Source organism: Nesoenas mayeri (assembly GCF_963082525.1).
Source record: "Nesoenas mayeri genome assembly, chromosome: 1".
NCBI lineage: Eukaryota > Metazoa > Chordata > Aves > Columbiformes > Columbidae > Nesoenas > Nesoenas mayeri.
The window spans coordinates 115,616,948-115,635,551 of NC_137541.1; the positions used below are offsets into that span (position 1 = coordinate 115,616,948).

Here is an 18,604-nt window from a genome sequence, read left to right on the forward strand (position 1 = left end):
CTAATGAGCTGTGCAGCCCATTGATCCGATGCATACTTCCTAATTAACTCTGAGTCACCTATTTGTGACAGCAATTCAAAGAACTGCACTAGGGATAAACTGCAGCCCCGGCGCGCGAAAGCAACCGGGCGGGAGGGGGGGAGAGGCGACGCGGAGGGGGGGGAGATGGAAAAGGAATTTGTTCCTAATCCTCCTAAAAGCAATTAGAGTGAGCGCTGCGCTGGCTACCTCTCGGGGAAAAAAAAAAAAAAAAAAAGAAACACACACACAAAAAAACACAACACACCCAGCGGCTCCGACAGCAGAACCGAAAGGAAATGAATCGGTGTGTCGCAAGCGCGACGGCTCCGGGCTCTAGACAGATAGGCAAGTACCAGCGTCTCAGGGACGAAATTAGGTGACAGCGGCGGCCGGAGGAAGCGGTACGCCGGGCTCGGCGGGCACAAAGCTGCGGGAAAAGCGCGGGCGGGGAGGGCGCAGCGCAGGCGGCGGCGAACCAGGCGCGGCGGAACCAGCGGGGGTGCGGACGCTGCCCCGGGGGGGAGACCCCGCACCGCCTGCCCGCTCTCGCCCCCAGCTTTGTTCCTAAGCGGCCCTGGAGGGGCACGGCTCTCCCCGGCCACCCCCTGCGGTAGAGCCACGGGGAGGGGGCGGGGGAAAAAGAAAAAAAAAAGTTAATAGAAACCTTTGGAAAATCCGGGCTTTGCTACGGGGCTACGTAGTGCGGGCTGGGCTCATACAGCACCCGTCCCCCCCCGCCTTTTAATACAAACACGAATACAAAAGCTGCAGGCCCCAAAGAGCAGATGAAAGCAATGAACGGAGTTTCTGGAAAAGATTCATTAGTGGGAATTAATGCTTCGAGGAGCTCCGAGGCGATACCATTAAAGCCAGTCATCACACTTTGTCAGTTTTACACCGCTCACTACCGCCAGGGCTGTTTCTTTTTTTTTTTTTTTGTCGAGGGGAGGGGGGGCGTGCTCTTCGCCTCCCCCTCCGCAATCACCAAACCCGGGATCCGACAGACATCGCATAAACGAGAGGAAAAAAAAAGACAAAAAAACACCACACACACACATCGAGAAAGAAAGAGGAACGCGAACGCTCCGCAGCCCTCGCCCCCGGACTCGCTCCACGAACATCAAATGCATGCCTCATATGCTGCGCAGAGCCGCCCCACTTGGCCCTGGCTCCACAAAGCAGCCTCCGCTGCCTCCCTGCCTGGCCGTTCCCCTCCGGCCGGCCCTTTGATGGCAAGCCCCGAGCCTGCCTCGCTCTCCAACTCCAAACTACATTTTAGGGCTGACTAAACTTCCGTGTCGCGCCGGACCTCACGCCAGCACAGCTCCGCGCACGGGAAAACCCCGGACCGCCCTGCCCCACGTGCGCGGCGGCGCCCGCCCCGCCGGGGCGGAGGGAAGCGGGGGGGAGCGGCGCCCCGGGCTCTCCCGGCGAGGGAAAGGCAGCCCGCAGCGGGCTCCCCCCGCCGCCCACCTGCCCGCCGTCCCCTCCGCTCGGCGGGGAGCGCGGAGCACAGCCCACCCGCCGCGGCAGGCGTCCTCGCTCCGCGGGTCGGCAGCGCCGCTCCTCGCTCGCCCCGTCCCGCGGAAGCCCGCACCGCCGCTGCCCCGGTGCTTTCCCGATCGCAATATGCGGGACGACGGGACCACCATCACTACTCCTCACAGGCGCACTGGAACCAACAGCACGACCGGCAGCTTCCCCCGCCCGCCTCCACTACCCCAAACAAGCATCTTTACAAGCAACTGCCTCCAAACTTCCCCTATACCACCGCAGCCCAGGAGACGCACAGGGAGACCCCTCTGCCCCGCCGCCTGCCCGCCACCCCTGCTCGAGTCCCGATGCCCCGTGCCGTAACTTTCGGCGGAGGCGCCGCCGCGCCGCCGTTCCAGCAGCGGGGCGAGTGGAGCCCCGCGGCCACCCCGTCACCATGGGACCTGGAGGCGGCGGCGGCGGCGCTTCCGCACGGGAGCTGTTCGCGGAGCGGAGCACTGACCTTCCCGCCGCGCCGCGAGTCCCCGCACCGTCGCCGCGCCCTGGTGCTCTCACGCGAAGGGCAGCCCCGTCGGGGATGGGGGGTGAGAAAAGTTTCCCGATCCCAGTCCCTCTCTCCGTAGGTGCGTGTGCCGCGTCTTGCCCCGACGCGGAATGGTGCGGGAAGGCAGGGAGCTGCAGGGCGCGGGGAGAAGGAGCGCGGCCGCCGCCTGCGCCGACGGGGCAGGTGCCCGCGGGAAGGGCTTTGCTTCTCGGCTCGTCTGGGCTCAGCGGCGGGAGCGAGAGCGGCAGCCCGCGATGCTCATTCCGGCTGCCGGCTCTGGTTTGGCAGCGCCATGTTGCTGGCTTGCTCCGGGCGAAGTTCCTGCGCTGGCGAGCGCGGCGTTCCCCACATCTCGCCCGCGCCGCCGTCTCCCGTGCCCTGGCCGCCGCGGCTTTGTGTGTGTGTGGCTGGGGATTTAATTCTCCTCCTCCTCTTCTCCTCCTCTCTCTCTCTTTTTCTTCCTCTTCCCCCCCCCGCTCCCCTCTTTAGTCCGCCGGGAAAGCCGCTCTTCCTCACCTTGCCGCTGGGAGACCGGGCTCCGTCTGCTGCACGCTGCGCTCCCTTCGCATCCCCCCTCCCTCTCTCCCTCCTCCTCCTCCTCCTCCAGCCACCGCCTCCCCTCCCTTCCCCTCCCCCCGGGCAAGCGCTGCACCGAGGGAGCCGCCGTCAGCAGCAGCGGCGGCAGCAGCAGCGCCGCCACCGCTTTTTCCCTGTGCAAGTTTCCCCCTTCCCTGGCTGCGTTTCCCTATCCAGGCTGGGCTCGCCCGAGCGCTCGCCCGCTGCCCCCCCTTGCCCTGACTAATTGATTTACCCACCCCTGCCGCACTGCCGGCCCCTCGCCTCGCCCGCTCCCCGCGGCTGGCACAGGTCGCTGCCAAGCTGCGGCGCCTCGGGGGGACTCAGCGCTCCCCGGCCGACAAGGAGAGGAAAGCCGCCCCCCCGCCCCGCCGATACTCCCCTCGCGCGCTACCCAGAAGGCCAGTGGAGAACCGCAATTACCATAAAGCTCCGCTCACTCCGCTCCGCCAAGCTGTCAAAACCCCGGCGGCAGCGGCGGCGGCGCTGCCAGACATCTCAGAGGCTCCGCGGCAGGTCGCGCCGCGCTGCCGCCCCCCGCTATCCCCTGGCCCCTCCGCTGGACGCCCCCGGTCCTCCCACCTCAGTTCCCCTAATGCGCCCCGCCGCACCGCGGCGCCCAGAATCCCCCTTCGGCGGTGCTGCCCGCGCCCCCAGCCAGACCGCCGGTTCCGGGTTTCCCCCGTAGCGCAAGGGCATTCCCATCGCCCCAGGACCCGTCGACGGCTGGCAGCCGTCCTAACCCCCCACACAGGTCACCGCGCGCACGGACCCGATCGCTCGCAGCCTCCCACCCGTGGAGGGGGTTCCCCAGGGCCCGGGGCCTTTCTCTGATCCCACCCGCCGCCCCCAACTTCGTGGGGTCCGCGGAACGGACGCGCTGATTTGTGCCTTCCCCGCGGTTCCCTTCTCCAAGCTGTGAATCGGGATGGAAAAAAAACCACTCGTTTGTCAACGTCTGCATTGCGCGGGGACGGGGGGGGCGGGGGGGGCTTATTAAAGCGCGTTTTCGCCTGATCCGGCTTTGGCAGCCCTTTACGTGTTTTTTTACCGCGTGTGAGCGGTGTGGCAATCCGGGGTGGGGTGGCGACTGAAGTGCCGTTTCCTTCGCTGGCATTTCTACGGCTGCTTTAAGATTTCTGCCCGGATCGAGGAGCCCTTTAATCTCCGGGTTGGTAGTTATCGGCTGCATCTATTTACTTTGGCAAGGCAACTTTTGGCTCGGCGAGCTCGACTCGTAAATTTCACGTTCACAACGCCCAGCCCCGCCGATACTCCTTAGTTTGCTCCCGTGGAGCCCGTGATGTGGAGGATCCCGGGGCGGCCCCAGCGGGCCCGCAGACCCATTGCTCCCCCGCACCACCGGGCGCCTTCCCGGGGAAGCGGGAGTTTTGCCACCTCAGCGCCGCCGGCGCCGCATCGAGCCCTTCTCGCCGCCGCTCCGTGTGGGAGCGACCGCCAGCCAAACGCCAGGCGATTAATGCGGACAGTTCCTCCCTCGGGGGATTTTTAATCGCCACGTCCAAGACGCTGCACGAAAAGGCAGCGGAGCCGGGGGCTTTCTTTCCTCGCCGAGAGCGCACAAGCAGGGCGATGAGCATTCAGCACCAGAACAGGACGGCCGGGGCTGCCTGCCTGCTCTCCGCTGCTGGTGCTTATCTCCGAAGATGGGAAAGCAGGAGTTCCCGAAAGTCGTCTCTACCAAAGCGCCCCTTCCCAACAAAAAACCGCCCATAAGTTTTTAATCGAGAATCTAAGCCACGTCTTGAAAAAATGTGGGGATTGCCAGCTGCTCGGGAAGGAGGACACAGCGCACACATATACGCAGCCGGGTCACGGCCAGCGGGTTGGTATTTCATGAAAGTGCCATCACGGGCTTTGGGTGTTCGCTATGTCGCTCTTCAAAAACTCGCTCGTCTCAAAGCAGAAGTGAAATATCCATCGTCTGAAAACCGAAACTCCAGCTCGGCTTCCTCGCAGTGAAGCCCGGGGAACCACGAAGCACGGCGGCCGGACTACGGTCCTGGGGCGCCGGCCGGGTGTATTCAAGGCGCGGCAGACAACGCATCTGAAAAGGCTCCCACACGTTTTTTTAATCTCTGATAACAACCAGAAGGACACCTGGCCTATTATGCTGTAAAGCTATTTTTTATAAAGATGTTTTAGAGCTAGACATTAAAAGTTATTAGACTGAACACACGTGAGTTACAGACACACAGCTGGAGGAAAGGCCTCTCTTTTTTTTTTTTTTTTTTCTCCTTTTCCTACGGAAAACCTCATTAAAATTGCTCCTTTCGGTAGAAAATCAGAACTAGCCCATCTCCCGGTGAGGTGGCCGCAGCCGCGGCTTCAGGACTGCATGGATCTGGGCTTTGTCTCTTCCTGCACGACTGGATCCACGGTGCCATCGGCCCCACTTACATCACAAAAGTCGCCCGCTTCCCTTCCCCCGGGCTGCAAACTTCGGATCACATGTGTGCGCCTACAGCATAGGGCTGGGTGGTTGGGGCTGTTGTGTTTTGTTTTGTTTTAACTAAGGACTTCGAGTTATCGGGGTACACTCGCTCCACTTTTCTTTTTAACCGCAGTTGAACTTTCTTTGTGAACGCAGTTTCCTCCGTGGTGGGGAAAAACAGACCCGCGCTTGTTCGCCTCTGTGCCTTTTTTGTTCCCCGGGTCCCCGAGCTTTGCAGCGGGAGGCTGGCGGCTCCCGGAGAAGACATTGGGGCTTCAGTTCGCTCCTCTCGCGGCCTGGCTCGGCCCGGCTGCGCGCCGCCTTCCCCTGCCGCAGGTGCGGCGAGCACCGCCGAGCTAACCCCGGAAAATCCAAGAGCATGCTCTTGCTTTGCGGATTACTGGGCCGCCTCCCCCTCTCCCACACGCCCCGGAGGGAGCTGACCCCCGGGTCAGGCCGCTGCACACTGCTCTCTCTCCGGGAGCGGCGGGAGGGGGCTCCGCGCACAGATGCTCGGGGCTCAGCCCTGCTGCTGCTGCCGCTGCGGAGCCAGGCGAGGATGCGCTCGCTAAAACGGCTGCTCCGATAATTCTAAGCACTTAACCTCCTCGTAAAGACAAATCCATTGTTAATGGTAGAATGGGCTTCTCGCAGGAGGCTTCCAAGTGGGATGGCTTTACGCCGGCTCTCATTTACCTCCAGCGCCGGCTCTAATTGGAAGCCTCCCCCCTCTCCCCGCCTCCGGTTCACACACCTCCGAAAGTTGGAGGTTAAAGCCCAGGAGCGACGAGGCCGACCCCCTCTGCCCCCCGTTCCCCTACCCACCAAACGGCAACCAGAGCACACGGGTCTTCCCGGGCAGAGGAAATACGAAAGAGGGGAGATGGGCGCTGCGAAGGTAAAATGAATTAATGCAAGCGAGGTGCTCAGACAGCCTGGTGATGAGTGCTAGGAAAAGCCTATAAATAACAGATCACTGTCCTAAGCTCTGAATTGCCCTGCTTGAGTGTGTCTTAAATCAGACCTTTATCATTTCTTATTGTAAGGCTGTTTTTAATGGAAGTGTAGAAATCTGAATAACAAAACAAGACAAGCCTCAATTGGCGTTATACAGGGTCTGCAGCGCTTTCAGACCTGACACGATGCCAGCATATGGTTATACCGCCATGCAAACTCCTCGTGCAATCAAAGGGGTTTTGCATAGCACAAGTACTATAATTTTACTCCGTAGTTCAGGGCCACTCTGTTGACAGGAGATCCATTATTTTCTCTCCTTCTCCCCAGAAGGGCCAGAGACGCTCTCGGTTCACGGACTAAGCGCCGCTATCTTCCTTACAAAGGCGAATGACAAATCTCTCCAGTTGCGTTTGCTTGCTCCGCACCCTTTCCCCACTCGACGAAAGAGCGGGGATGCTCGTGGTCCTCCAGGACCCGTTTGCCGTCCGGAACGGACAGCCCAGGAGGGACAGGCAGATAATCACACGCACGACTCGGCCAGCCCCCAGCTGGAAAGCTCGGCCTGCCGACGGCCGCCTGTAGCAGCGGCCGGGCGAAGCGCTCACCGGGCCCAGGCAGAGCTCGGCGCAACGCCGAGTCCACCGGGGCGGCCGCGGAAGACGGGCTGGAGGTACGGGCCGTGCTCTGGGCGGAGGATGAGGGGCGGCAGCCCCGCTGCAAGCTGCCCCCTCCACTTGCATACCTCGGCCATTTTGTCGGCTTGCGGCGCGCCTGTCACCCCCCGCCCCGCCTCGGCACTGTCTGCTTGGGCAAAAGGCTACTCCGGGGACCCTGCCGGTGGTGGCGCGGATGAGCCGGCCGGGCAGGAGGTGAAACCAGGGCCGCCGGCAGCCCCGGCCGCTGCTCCTGCCAGCGGGGAGATGCAGCCGCCAGGCAAGGCCCTGCAGGGGAGGGGGCGTGCGCCGCACAAGTCTAAAGAGAGGAGTAAAAATAGCCCCGGCGAGCCTGTCGCTCTCCTCGCCTCCCCCTGCTCGGCTGGGGGCAGCGGACGGCTCGGCGGGGAGGACGCCAGTGGAGGACAGAAGCCGCAGACAAAAAACCGGCCGCGGCCGGAGAGCGGTGCGGCTGAGGTTTAGTCTTCGCCTTTGAATGCACGGGAGCCGGGCGCTACACCCCTCTTTCCCGGTGGGGTTTCTCAGCCCCGGGGGGCGCGGTCTGCGACCCGTCGCCGTCCCTCGGTGGCCTGGGAGGAGCGGCAGCGAGCGGCGGCTCGGCAGAGGCACGGTTGTTACCATGCTCTTGAGTTTATAATACGGTGGCCGGGGAACCGCCATGGTTTGAAGGTGTGTTTGTGCAGACTACAGCTTGTATGTTAATAATTGGATACAGTCGATGAATCACCTCCGTCCTCCTGTTTTTGTTTTTGTGTTGTGTTTTGTTTCGGAGGGGGTGGGGAGAGAAAACGAGGAGACGATGCCGTGCCTCGGCGCTGAATACCAGTTCCGCGCCCGGGTTCATAAACACTGGGGTTATTCACTCCGCCCCAGAGGTGACAGCGGAGGCCTCTGCCGGTCTCCGCGTCCGCGCCCCGCGGCGCGGCCCCCAAGCTCGCTGATGTGCGGAGCGGGATTTGCGCCACGGCTGGAAGCCCGGCAGCGGCGGGTGGCTCGTCGGGGTGCATACATATGAAATGAGAGCCTGCAACATCAAAGCGGCAGCGGAGAGGGGGCAGGGAGGGGCTCTCGGTGTATACACGTGTGTACTTTTCCAGAGAAAAGCCCCTATTTTTTTCAAATCGGATTTTTTTTTCTTCACTCCCATGGCAGACACGCGGAGAGATTCTTTAGTTCTGTACTTAACACTTCACAGTGTTTTTAGCAATTAAGGCGAGAGGGGGGTGGGTATAAAGATAAGCCACTTTTTCGCCCTGCAAGTGTGAAAGATAAGATAACAGTAAGCTGGGGCAAAACGTCTGCTTACAACCTCCCCCCAGCGATTCTCATCGGTCACCTCTTATCGCATAAAAATGTTCATTTCGAAAGCAGCTTCAAAAAAACAAGGGAAAATAAAAGTAGTTTTCGTTCAGAAATACCATATAAAACCCCGTCCTCACTTCATCCGGCTATGTCGTGTCCCCCCGCCGCCCCAGTACCAAATCCAGGACAGCAGTTGCTTCCTAGCGCGCCTCTCGGAAGCCAAATCACGCAGGTAATCAGAGGACTGAAAGCCGCCAGGCGCCGAGATTAGCAGCACACCCCGCTCCGCGGAGCTCCCCGGCCGTGCCCGGCCTACACCGCAGTCTCAGGCGGAGGACGCAGCCCGCCTTACTGGCCTCTCGCTGCTTGTAAAACGAGCAGGGAGCTCCGCTGGGCAGAGCCCCACGCAGGCACCACACGCGGCAGTGGGTGAGACAGCGAAACCCGGGCTGGCTTTTCCAGGTAGTTTCACCGCAGCACCCCCGATGGCATTGCCCACAGCCAAGCTGCAGGATCCGCCGTCGGCGGCCGCGCTCGGCGTCGAGTGGCTTCGGCTTCCTCCCCGTCCTCCCCCCAGCTCCTCTGGCCGCTTCCTATTCCACGGACGCCCCTGCGCCCCACCGCCCGGCAGGCACAGGCGGAGGCCGCGGGCGGGCACGGCTCCCGGCGCACACGGCGGCGGCCCTGCCCTCAGCGGCACCGGGCAAGGCCCCTCCGCACCCGCTACGGAGCCCGCAGGCAGGATATGGGCACCGCTCCTCCTCAGCCGCCGGGCCGCAGGGCTCAGCGCGCCCACGACCGCCGCCACGGTGCTACGCGCTGCCTTCCTATCCCCGGGGGCCTTCCCCTGGGCTCAGAGTTTCCCCATGCCGTCCTTGAGCCGTTGCCACCTGCGATAAGCCGAGATGCCGAGTAGAAAAGGCTTCCCGATACCTCCTCGAGGGCAAGGCACGGCCACGCCATGTCCTCACTGCCCTGGGAAACCTCCGCTCAGGCCTCCACGCGAAGAGGTGGACTCTGTATGGCGCGGACCTGCGTGCGTCCCTTCGTTCCCCGGCAAAGCCAGATCCAGGACCCTGCACGGGAGCCGGGATGGTGGGGACCCCCTGTAGTCCCAACGTGCTCGGGGCTGGAATGGACCCGGGGTGGCTCAGCGGGGAGCCGAGACAGTGGGGAGGACTTCCCCGGGCTCGCCACATCCCCCGTCTCCTCCCGCCGCCCTTTCTCAGAAAACAGTCGGTGCCGTGCTCTCGAAGTGAGTGGGTCAGCAGCTGATGACAAGGGGAAAAAAGAGAGAGAACGAGCGAAAAAAAAAAAAAAAATCACCCTCCCAAGCCCTAGCCTAGCGCGATTACTCATCCCCAGAGTTCCCCTAAGTCAGAGAAACTTGGCGAAGTCCCAAGGCCGAGCCGTTAGCACGGTCTGAGGCTTCCCGGGCACCTTCCGCCGCGGGGCCGGGGCCGAGGGCGCGGGGCACGGTGGGGGCGGAAGACCGGGGCTGGGGCTAGCGGGGAATGCACATCCCCATCCCCGGCGCTCTTCGCGCTCGACTTATTGTGGAGCGTTTTATCTTCACAGTCACATCGGCAGCTAACGAAGCTCGGCGGCTGCAGCCCACACGACTTTGGTTCTCTGCATTTATCCTTCAATAAAAGCCGATTCCTTTATTAGAAACAGGAGACGTGTCTCCTACCGCCCCTATCAAATCCCAACTGGCAAGGCGCAGCCGACACCTCCCCCTCAGCCCCCCCCCGCCCGAGAGGGGCAGGCGGAACCACCCCGCGGCGTACGGACCCCCCACCGTGAGCATCCCGCTCTCCCCCTCTCCAGCCCCTCCACGAACAGGGTCAGCTCTCACTCCCTTCCACCGGGGCAGGCAAGACCCCCTCCCTCGGGCAGAAGCAGCCGAGGCCAGCCGGCCTCTCACCGTCCCGTGCCCCCCGCCCCAAACGCCCCGCGCCGGCACGGGGAGCCGCCTCCCCCTACCACCAAATCAATCGCCCCCAGCAGGCGCACCCACACGACTTTCGTTCCCTTGCATTTATCGTTCAATAAAAGTCGTTTCCTTTATTAGAAACAGAGGAGACGCTTCTCCCACCGCCCTCACCTCAATGCCCCCTCCGCGGGCGCAGCCAGCGGCCCCCCTTCCACATCGCCCCCCGCCGAGCGCAGCCCGCCCCACCCCCCCCCGCTCCCAGCCACCGCCGCCCCCTAAAAATAACAATAACAGTAATAACAATAATAACAGCCGCCGTCCCCAGCAGTCGCAGCAGCCAGCACCCCCCCTTCGCTGAGCCCAGCCACCCCCTCCCCTTCTCTCTCAAATCCCACAACGCTAGGCGCAGCCAACCCCCCCCCACCCGCCCGCCTTTCCCCAGGCGCAGCCAACGACCCAGCAAATCCCCTCGCCAGGCACGGCTCGGCCCCCGCCCGCCTCGCAGCCCCCCCGCCCGGGCACCGCGCAGGTCTCTGCGGCGGCTGCTTGTGTGACTCCGACCGGAGCTGCCGCCGCGGCCACTACCGGGCGGGGAAGGTTTCCCCGGGCGCCTCCGGGAGAGCCGGTGCTCGGAGGATGCCAGCCTACTGTGTCGTGCCGCTGGGTGCCGTGCCCCGCCGTTCCGTGCCACTCCGCGTCGCGGCTGCGGGGAGAGCGCTCGGCGGAGATCTCCCCGCTGAGGAGAGGCCGGGACGGAGTGCGCTCTGTATCGCATTAAATTAATCGCCCGGCTCTGGAGGAGGCAGGTGATTCTGCCAAACACAATGAGGGGTTTGAGCGCTCCGGAATAAAGCGCCGTTCATGGGGCTGTAGCCGGCAGTGCCCGGCTCCGCCGCGGGATCGCTGTGTCCCGGGGGATCCCGCGGGGCTCCCCACAGCCGTCCCCAGTGCGAGGAGCTCCGGCTCGTTGCACCCCACCCTCGCCCTCGGCATGGAGTAAGGGAGGGCGCGGAGGGAAGCTGCGAGCTGCCTCCCCGACACCGAGGGAGCAGTAGCCCCCAGAGACGGGGGGAAGGGCTGCACCCCCCACCGCGTGCCCCTCTGGGGACGGCCCCCTGGAATGAGAAGACAGAGCATCAGCCGCCCGCGGGGAAGCAGGAGCCGAGCGGCGGGGATCGCGAAGCCCGCAGGGCAGGGCAACGCCGCGGGGCCCCCGGGCGGCCCCCGGGCGGGCGGCGCTGCCCGGGTTCAGGCGGTGGCAGGCGTTGTTTTCCTCGGAGAGCGGAGGAGGAAATCTCCGGGTTTTTAATGAGGGGGTGCAGGAGGGCTGAGCGCTGGGATTACACGGCGCGGAGACAGAGCTGCGGGCTGTGTGTGCGCGCAGGGCTGGTAGTCTCCGCCCGTCTGCCTGCTAATCGCACGTTTTCCGCTGTTAAAAAGAAACAGAGACGCTGTGACCGAGCCCAGTGCTGTCTCTGTGACTGTGACATGAAAAGATGGCGCTCTCTCCCCTCCCCCAGCTTCTCCCTCGGCTTACACTTCCTCCCCAACAGCTTTTGCCTTCCAGTTTTTTAAAGCCCTGTTTTCTGCCTTCCTTCCCCTCCTCTCTCCCGGCCGGATACCACCAGCTTCCCAGCCGATCGGGGGGTTCCTCGCTTGCGACGATTTTTTTTTTTTTTTTTAAATCTCTACCTCGCTATTTTCGCCTCTCCCTTTTCTCGGAAACCTCGATCTCCCTTCTCTTTATGTCTCGCTCCTTTGTGAACTTCTGCGGCTAATGGGAGGCAGTTCGCGGGAGGCAGGGGGGGGGAGAGATGAGAAAAAAGGAGGAGGGGGTTACCCAGCCGCTTCTTCCCCCTTCCATCTATTTCCTTCCTCTCCCCTGAGGCAGCAGGGGTAGGAAAGCGAGTCGGATCGAGGTGTGCGCCTGTTGAGGGCGCAGGATCCGGGAGGAGTGTGGCCGCGTCGGCGACCTGGTCGCGCTGTGGCTGCCCCCGCCGCCGAGGGAGCGCCCGCCTAGGGAGGCCCTGGGAGAGCCGTGCTGGAGCGGCTGCAGGCATCCCCGGCGGAGGAATCTACCTGTCTAGAAATGTTTTACGATGCTGCGTGCACTAAGGTGGTGCAAGCTCCCGGAACGGGTCGCGGGACTGGCCGCGGCCCCTCTCCGAGGCAGGAGGGCTCTTCTGCCGCCTTCCACCTCTCTCCTAGCGTTCATCACCAGACCACTCCAAGTGCTAAGTTGTTGGGTTTTTTCTTTTTTTTCTTTTTTTTTTTTTTTTAAGCCTGCAAATTAAATTCAGCGCCGCTCTCTCCTATTTTCGTGTCTATTATGTTAATTGCACTTAGTGCTGGGGCGCTGCTCGCCAGGGATGCATGAAGGCCTCGGAGATTAACCGCAGGCTCTTATTCGGACTTTTTTCTCAGCAGCGAGTTGCGAGGCGCTGCCGAGGAGTTCGCACGATTCTGTGTCCTTTCGGGGCGTGCTGCTGCCGGCCGGCCGCTCTGAAACCGGGGCCAGCGACTCAGAGTGGCAGGGGCTCCCTGTCCGCCTGCAGATCTATTTGCGTAAGGATTTGCATTGCGGGAGGACAGGTATTTTTCCTCCCCGTGGATGGTAAAAATGCAAAATTAGCGCCACTGTTTCCAGGCAGAGACGCCACGATTACGTGATCTCGCTGAACCTGTCCGTTTTGCTTTCTGGAGCAGGGAAACCGGACACTTTTATCAATGACTCCTGGAGCCGTTCTCCCGAGTGCCCGCCGTGTTTATCGCCATCTAACCCCAGGCAGCTCTCGAGTGCCGTGTCGCAGCCCCTGCCCTTGGATATCCGTGTGGCCAGCTGCACCCCGCAGAATTACTCGGCCTCGCTAGAATTAGTAGGCATGTATGGCCTTCCTAGACTCGTCCTTTCTCCAGCACCTACTTCATCTTTTCGTTATCAGGGGACAGAGTGCGGAGTGACTGAGCCTAATACGTTGTCCACTTGTTCATTTCAGGAGCATTGATTTCTGGTTCCAAGGCACTCTGTTCTAGCACTGGCTACAGCTGCAGGGCATTTCGCAGCTGGTCCTTCGCCTAGACAAATATCAGCGAGAATGTGAGCGTTATTAGCCACATAAATAAATCATTAACGTGCACACAAATGTTATTTTAGCATAACTTCCAAGGAGAAAATATCCCGGCGGGGCGGCGCATTGCGTTGGACCGGCCTCCGCGCAGCCTCGCCGGCAGCGGCGGGCCGCGGGTCGGCACCCCTGCGGCGCGGAGCCGGGAAGGAGAGTCACAGCTCTCCCGCTCCCGATTGAACATTAACAGGGCCGGCCCGCCGTGGCACGGCCGCGGGGCCTTGCCTCGCAGACCTTTGTCTGCTCTCCTGAGGCCGGGCGGGGACGGCGGGCGCTTTTCTCCCCAAACGCGACGGCACTAATGAGATTACCGCCCGGCTGGCCGCAGCTGATGTTTCGAAGCGCCGAGCCCGCGGGCACAGCCCAGCCCAGCCGGTGCGCCTCGTTAACACGGAGCCCACGGCAGAAACGACGTTTGCTTTTGGCCTCCCGCGAAGGGCTACCGGCTCCCCCCGTGCCCGTGCCCGGGCGGCGAGGAGCGGGAAGCAGCAGCCGCCGCCTGGGCCGCGCTCGCCCTGCCCCGCGGAATCCCACGGGTGCCAGTAAAGCCCTGCCTGGGAGCCCTGCCAAGGCGGTCTCGCTTTGATATTCCGCACCACGGCCGCTCCTCCGCTTGCTCCTAATCACGCAAATGCGAGCTTGCTCCGGCACTCTCCGTAATAAACACTGAGCGTATTTCGCCGGGCTCCCAACGTAAATATTGTACCGGAGGAGCGGGGCTGCTGTGCTGGAAAGCTGAAATCTTCCACTTTTTCGCACTTAGCAACCGTCTGAAGCGTTGTGCCCTCCCTCCCCGAAGCAGGCTCGGTGTGATTTACTTTCTGGTTGCGATGCAGATATTCACTTGTCAGTTCAAGGGCAGGACAGAAACTGTGCAAGCGGAGTCTTGTGAACGGAAATCTCCCATTTACGAGATTCTGCTCCACCACCAAAAGCCGCCCTCCCGCATCTTTGTTCTGCATACAGTTGTTTTTACCTCCCCCCCTCCGCCCCAGCGACATCTCCATCCGACCCTTCTTCCCACGTCTCACTCTTCAGATGGATTCCCAGTCTTTTCCCGACTGACCCTGAGGGAGGCGGAGGGGAGGGGGGAAAGGGAGGGAGACCTGGAGAGGTTGATGATGACTGACAAGGCAAATGATAAGAGCCGAAGCGACAGCAAAAGCAAACAGAAGTGGTCTCTGCTCTCTCGCAGGGCCCAGCCCCGTCCGCAGCCCGGCGAGTCGTGCCCGTGCCGTGAAAGAAAGCTTGGCCTCTGCAGGCAGCCCGGCTTCTCTGGGGCGAGATAAACACATTTCGGTCACGTGGCGAGCCTATACGGTGCCACACTCCTATTTGCCTTCCTCGCTCGCTTTTCACAATAACATGTCATCCGACAGCCAGCTTTGAGGCTAACCTCACCTCCCTGGCTCCCGGCCAGCCGGCCCCGGCCCGGCCATGCAGGGAGAAGCCGCCGCTGCCCCGGGAAGGCTGCACCCCAGCCTGGGGCTGGCTGCAGCCGATCGGGAGCAGGAGCCGGAGCTGACCGCGTCCCCGGGACAGGGCGCGAAGGCAAAAACGGTGTCCCCGCTGAGCTGCGGATGGGGTTTCGCCCGGGGACCGCAGGTGTGGGGGAGGTGTCGCGTTCGGGGTGGGGGGAGCCCCGCATAGCCGGGAGCGACAAGCCGGGCGCGGAGTGGACTTCGAGCACAGGTGGGAGGCCCGGGCATTCCCTCCCTCGGAGCAGCAGCGGCGAGCCCTGTCGCCCCGAGCACCGCGGCCGCCTGCGACGGCCCCGTCTGGTTACGGGAACAATGAGCCACCGCGGGCGCGCCCGGTGCCTTCCCACTGCCGGGGCCGGCCGGGGGCAGTGCCGCGGGGCCAGCGGTGCAGGCGCCGGGGGAGGCGTGAGGGGGGAGCGGGAGGTTGGAGCCGGCCAAGTGCCTCCCCGCCCGGCGGAGCGAGTGTGCCAGTTAATCCCTTTATCCCCACTCGCTGGTGGCGGTGCGAGCCGCCGGGCCGCGAGCCACCCGCCACCCGCCCGGGGAGGCGACGTGCTGGCTCCGCGGCGCAGATGTCGCCGGGTGGGAGCAGGGAGCCGATCCCCACCAGCACCACCTTCACAACAGCAGCGAAGGGGACGGGGGGGGCGGCCTCCCAGGGACCTGGGCACCGCTCGGCCTCGCAGCGGGGAGAGGTCGGTTCTCGCCCTTCGGAATCCCCGAGAGCTCCCTGCCGTCGGGCACCGGAGCTGTGCCACATCACCCCGCCCAGCGCCCCGCGGCCTCCGTAGCCCCGCTCCCGGGCCAGGCCTCGCTATCTCCACGCATCAGCATGGTCTGCAGCCTCCCCTCTTCCCGGCTCTCCCAGGCGAGGCGAGGAGCAGCTCCCGGTGTGGCGCCCAGGTTGGCCAGCCGCCCCTCGGCTGTCCGTGCTCCGAAATCCGGCAATTATGCAAATACACGGGATGCTCTCTGCTTTGATCTGAACTTCTTCGGAATGATCCCTTCTCATTACGGAGCATGAAAATGCCTCTCGGACGTGTAAAGTGAACTACAGAGCCCCTTTCATCCCCTTTTGTTACCCGCACTGGGCTCGTCTCTCCAGCCCCGCATTCCCCAAACGCCGGGAAATTGGAAGGAAAGGGGCTCCCGGGGGAGGCGGCGGGACGTGGGAGCAGCGCGGGCCGCTGGTTGTCATGGCGAGGCCAAGCGTCTTTCCAAGTTATGTGCGACTAATGGGTTTGTGCCCCGCTCGGCTCCGGGTTCACCTTTCTCCCCACTGCTCGGCTCCCCGCCGACCTCCCTGCCCGCGCCCCGGGAGGCAGCGGCTCCCCCCGCCCCGGCCGCCCCGCCGAGCAGCTCGTCCAGCCCCAATGCCTCGTCCCTCTGATTCACTGCCTGCATATCAAACACCGCGGGGTTTAGAAGCGGAGGCGGATGGGGGAGTGAGGACTCCCGCTGACTGGAGCCCAGTCCCTGAGCGACTTTAAACTCCACCTTTTGTTGCGCTCCTTACCACCTCTTGTTTCAGTTTTGATAGCTGAGACTAACGAGGCACTGAATGTATCATAGGTTTAGTACGTTTGCGCAACCGTGGATATGATTTTTAAGACTCCCGAGAGCCATGACTGAATTTTTTGTTATCTTCTTACTTTTTTTTTTTTCCTTCTTCCCTTCGAAGAAATATTAACAAAGTTTGTGCTGTCTTGAAAACTACTCCTCTAGTGTAAGAAAAACATTCTGACCATTTGCTGGAGGCCATTTTATGAAACCTCAATGAACTTAATAGCTTGTATAATTTCAGGAATACCAGGTGTCTCCTTAATTCCTTTTTCCCTTTCCCTGTCATTCATTCAGACAAGCCAGGAGCTCTACAGGCCAAGCACTCGTTTGACAGACAATAGATTCCCACGTACCTGAGGGGCCTGCACTAGAAAACGGATGGACTTCCCTGCTCTGCTCATGTATGGTGAGGAGAGATAGCCTGAAACCTATCTGTGAGACTGAGGAATGCACATGAAGAAGGGCGTGGAGTAAGGGGGCTACCCTAAGTACGTAGGTTGCTTATTTTGTTTTGCTGGAATGCGCAATTTCATCTGGAAAAGTATTGGTAGATGCAGCGTTAATGAAATTGTGCTGCTGCAAAACAAAGCTGAGCAAACAGAAGAAGGCAACTTATTTGAACTGTTTTTAAAATGTTGTCATGTTTATCAACAGCTGCTTGACTCTGATGCCTAACAATCTCTTGGAAAGGAAGTTTTATTAATGAAAAAAGAAAAGACAATCCCCCTACCTGCTTAAAATTAAATTATTACAGCTTATAATGCATTCATTCAAGACCTCCAGTAATATGGGGGCTCAGGGCACTTGAAATACCTAATTCATACATGTTTTTAAACCAAGAACGGACCGTTGTGATCAGCTGGTCTGACCCGCTACATATCATGGGCCAATGAATTTCAGCCAGACATTCTTGTATCCGACTCATAAATTCTGGCCGAGCTTTTAGCCTGGCATCCAATCTTGCTCTGAAGACGTTCAAGTAACAGAAACCCACTGCTTGCCTCAGTTGTTCCAGTGGCTATGTCCCCTCACTGGTTTTAAAAAAATGCACCTATTTCTGCTCAGAATTCATAGAGCTTCATTTTCCAACATAGGATCTCATTATGCCTTTGTCTGCCACATTAAAGAGATCTCTACTATCAGAAATCTCCCCATAGAGACACTTAGGGCACTTAAAGACTATGATCAAACCAAGTCATAGCCTCCTCTTGGATAAATTAATAGATGGGATTTCTTTAGTCTTTTGCAATAAGATGCCATTCCCACACCCCGAATCACTCTTGTGGCTCTTTTCTGATCCCGTATTAATTTGCCAATGCACTTTTAACATGCAAACACCACAACAGAGCCGGACACAGTATTCCAGCAATGGTCTCATTCACGTCAGAAGTGTTAATGGCATCATTAAGTTCACTTGTTTAAAACCCTATGCAGATTACCTTTATAGATAGCCTCAGCAATATGGACTTTATTAAAACCCCATTTAAAAAGTCGACTGTTTTCACGCAGACTAGTGTTGTTCATCAAATTCACAACACTGAGCATCGCTCGACCAAACTGCAAAGCTAGCTTAGTTTTTCTGTCTGGGACTTTTTCAGTTCTTCATCAGCCCTACCAAGCCTTCAGTAGGACTTCATTTTTTTTTTCTTCTTTTGTCTGTAAGAAGGAACTGCTGCTTATTCTCACAGTGGCACTGGCCCTGGCTGTGCACTAACAGAGAAGCTTATATACAGAGCTCCACTACACCATTCCCTCTTTTTCCTTTTCCTCTCCTGCAATGCAGAAACCCCAGTTAAGTTCCAGCAAGACTAGGAGTAATTCAGTCGTTTCAGTGGCCATGGTGGGGCTCAATTTTGCGGCACTCCTCTCCAGACAGTTCACAGCTTCTATGAGGGGTCCTTTAACCATGGAACATGGTCTGCTTCATGCTTGGGGTTGGGTTTCTCCTTCATGGGCACACATGAATGTCTGCTCCAAAGGACAGACAGTAAGCAAGGCAGAGCTGTCCCACTAGATACCAGATGAAACACGTCCTCTGATAAAGAAAGAGGAGCTGTCCTTCCTCTGGCCATCCTGCTGATGCCCATCCGATTTTCAATCTATCTCAGCTTCTGAGACAGCCTTGCTGTGCAAAGGCAGTGTGGAACTGCAGGATCTCGGAGGACTAAGCTCCATGTGTCACAGAAGCATTAACTACACTGCTCCACTATCTTCCCAATCTCCGATCTTACCGAGCTACACCAGGAAACGCCACATACAGTGAGTGCCATTGTACTATGCGCTACAAACGTGGACTCTGTTCTGCATGAAACATGGTCTGAGTTGTAGCCGAGATGCCCTGGATTATTTGGGTGAGACTGGCACCTGGTAGTCTCAGCTGTAGCTAGGTCTGCATTGTGCTGGGTCTTGTATAACGAGCGTGAAACAGTCTGCAGCCCAAAGATCTCTTTTCGTATCATTTGTACCCTCAAAAGCA

The 18,604-nt window shown here is 60.3% G+C and overlaps 1 protein-coding gene and 1 long non-coding RNA gene across 4 annotated transcripts in view; one reads left to right on the plus strand and one right to left on the minus strand.

Annotated features, from left to right (window-relative positions):
* The window catches only part of BCOR (BCL6 corepressor), a 58,535-nt gene extending 55,857 nt beyond the window's left edge, over positions 1 to 2,678 (minus strand). For all 3 annotated transcript variants that reach the window (XM_080347963.1, XM_080347961.1, XM_080347964.1), the window contains exon 1: positions 2,018 to 2,678. The gene's annotated coding sequence lies outside the window, so the exon portion shown is untranslated. The remainder of the gene's footprint in view (positions 1 to 2,017) is intronic.
* Positions 2,679 to 14,460: 11,782 nt separating this feature from the next.
* LOC308043481 lies at positions 14,461 to 18,320 on the plus strand. The gene is made up of 3 exons (XR_013922511.1): positions 14,461 to 14,689; positions 16,423 to 16,616; positions 18,237 to 18,320. It is a non-coding gene; the product is annotated as an uncharacterized lncRNA (long non-coding RNA).
* Positions 18,321 to 18,604: the final 284 nt, after the last annotated feature.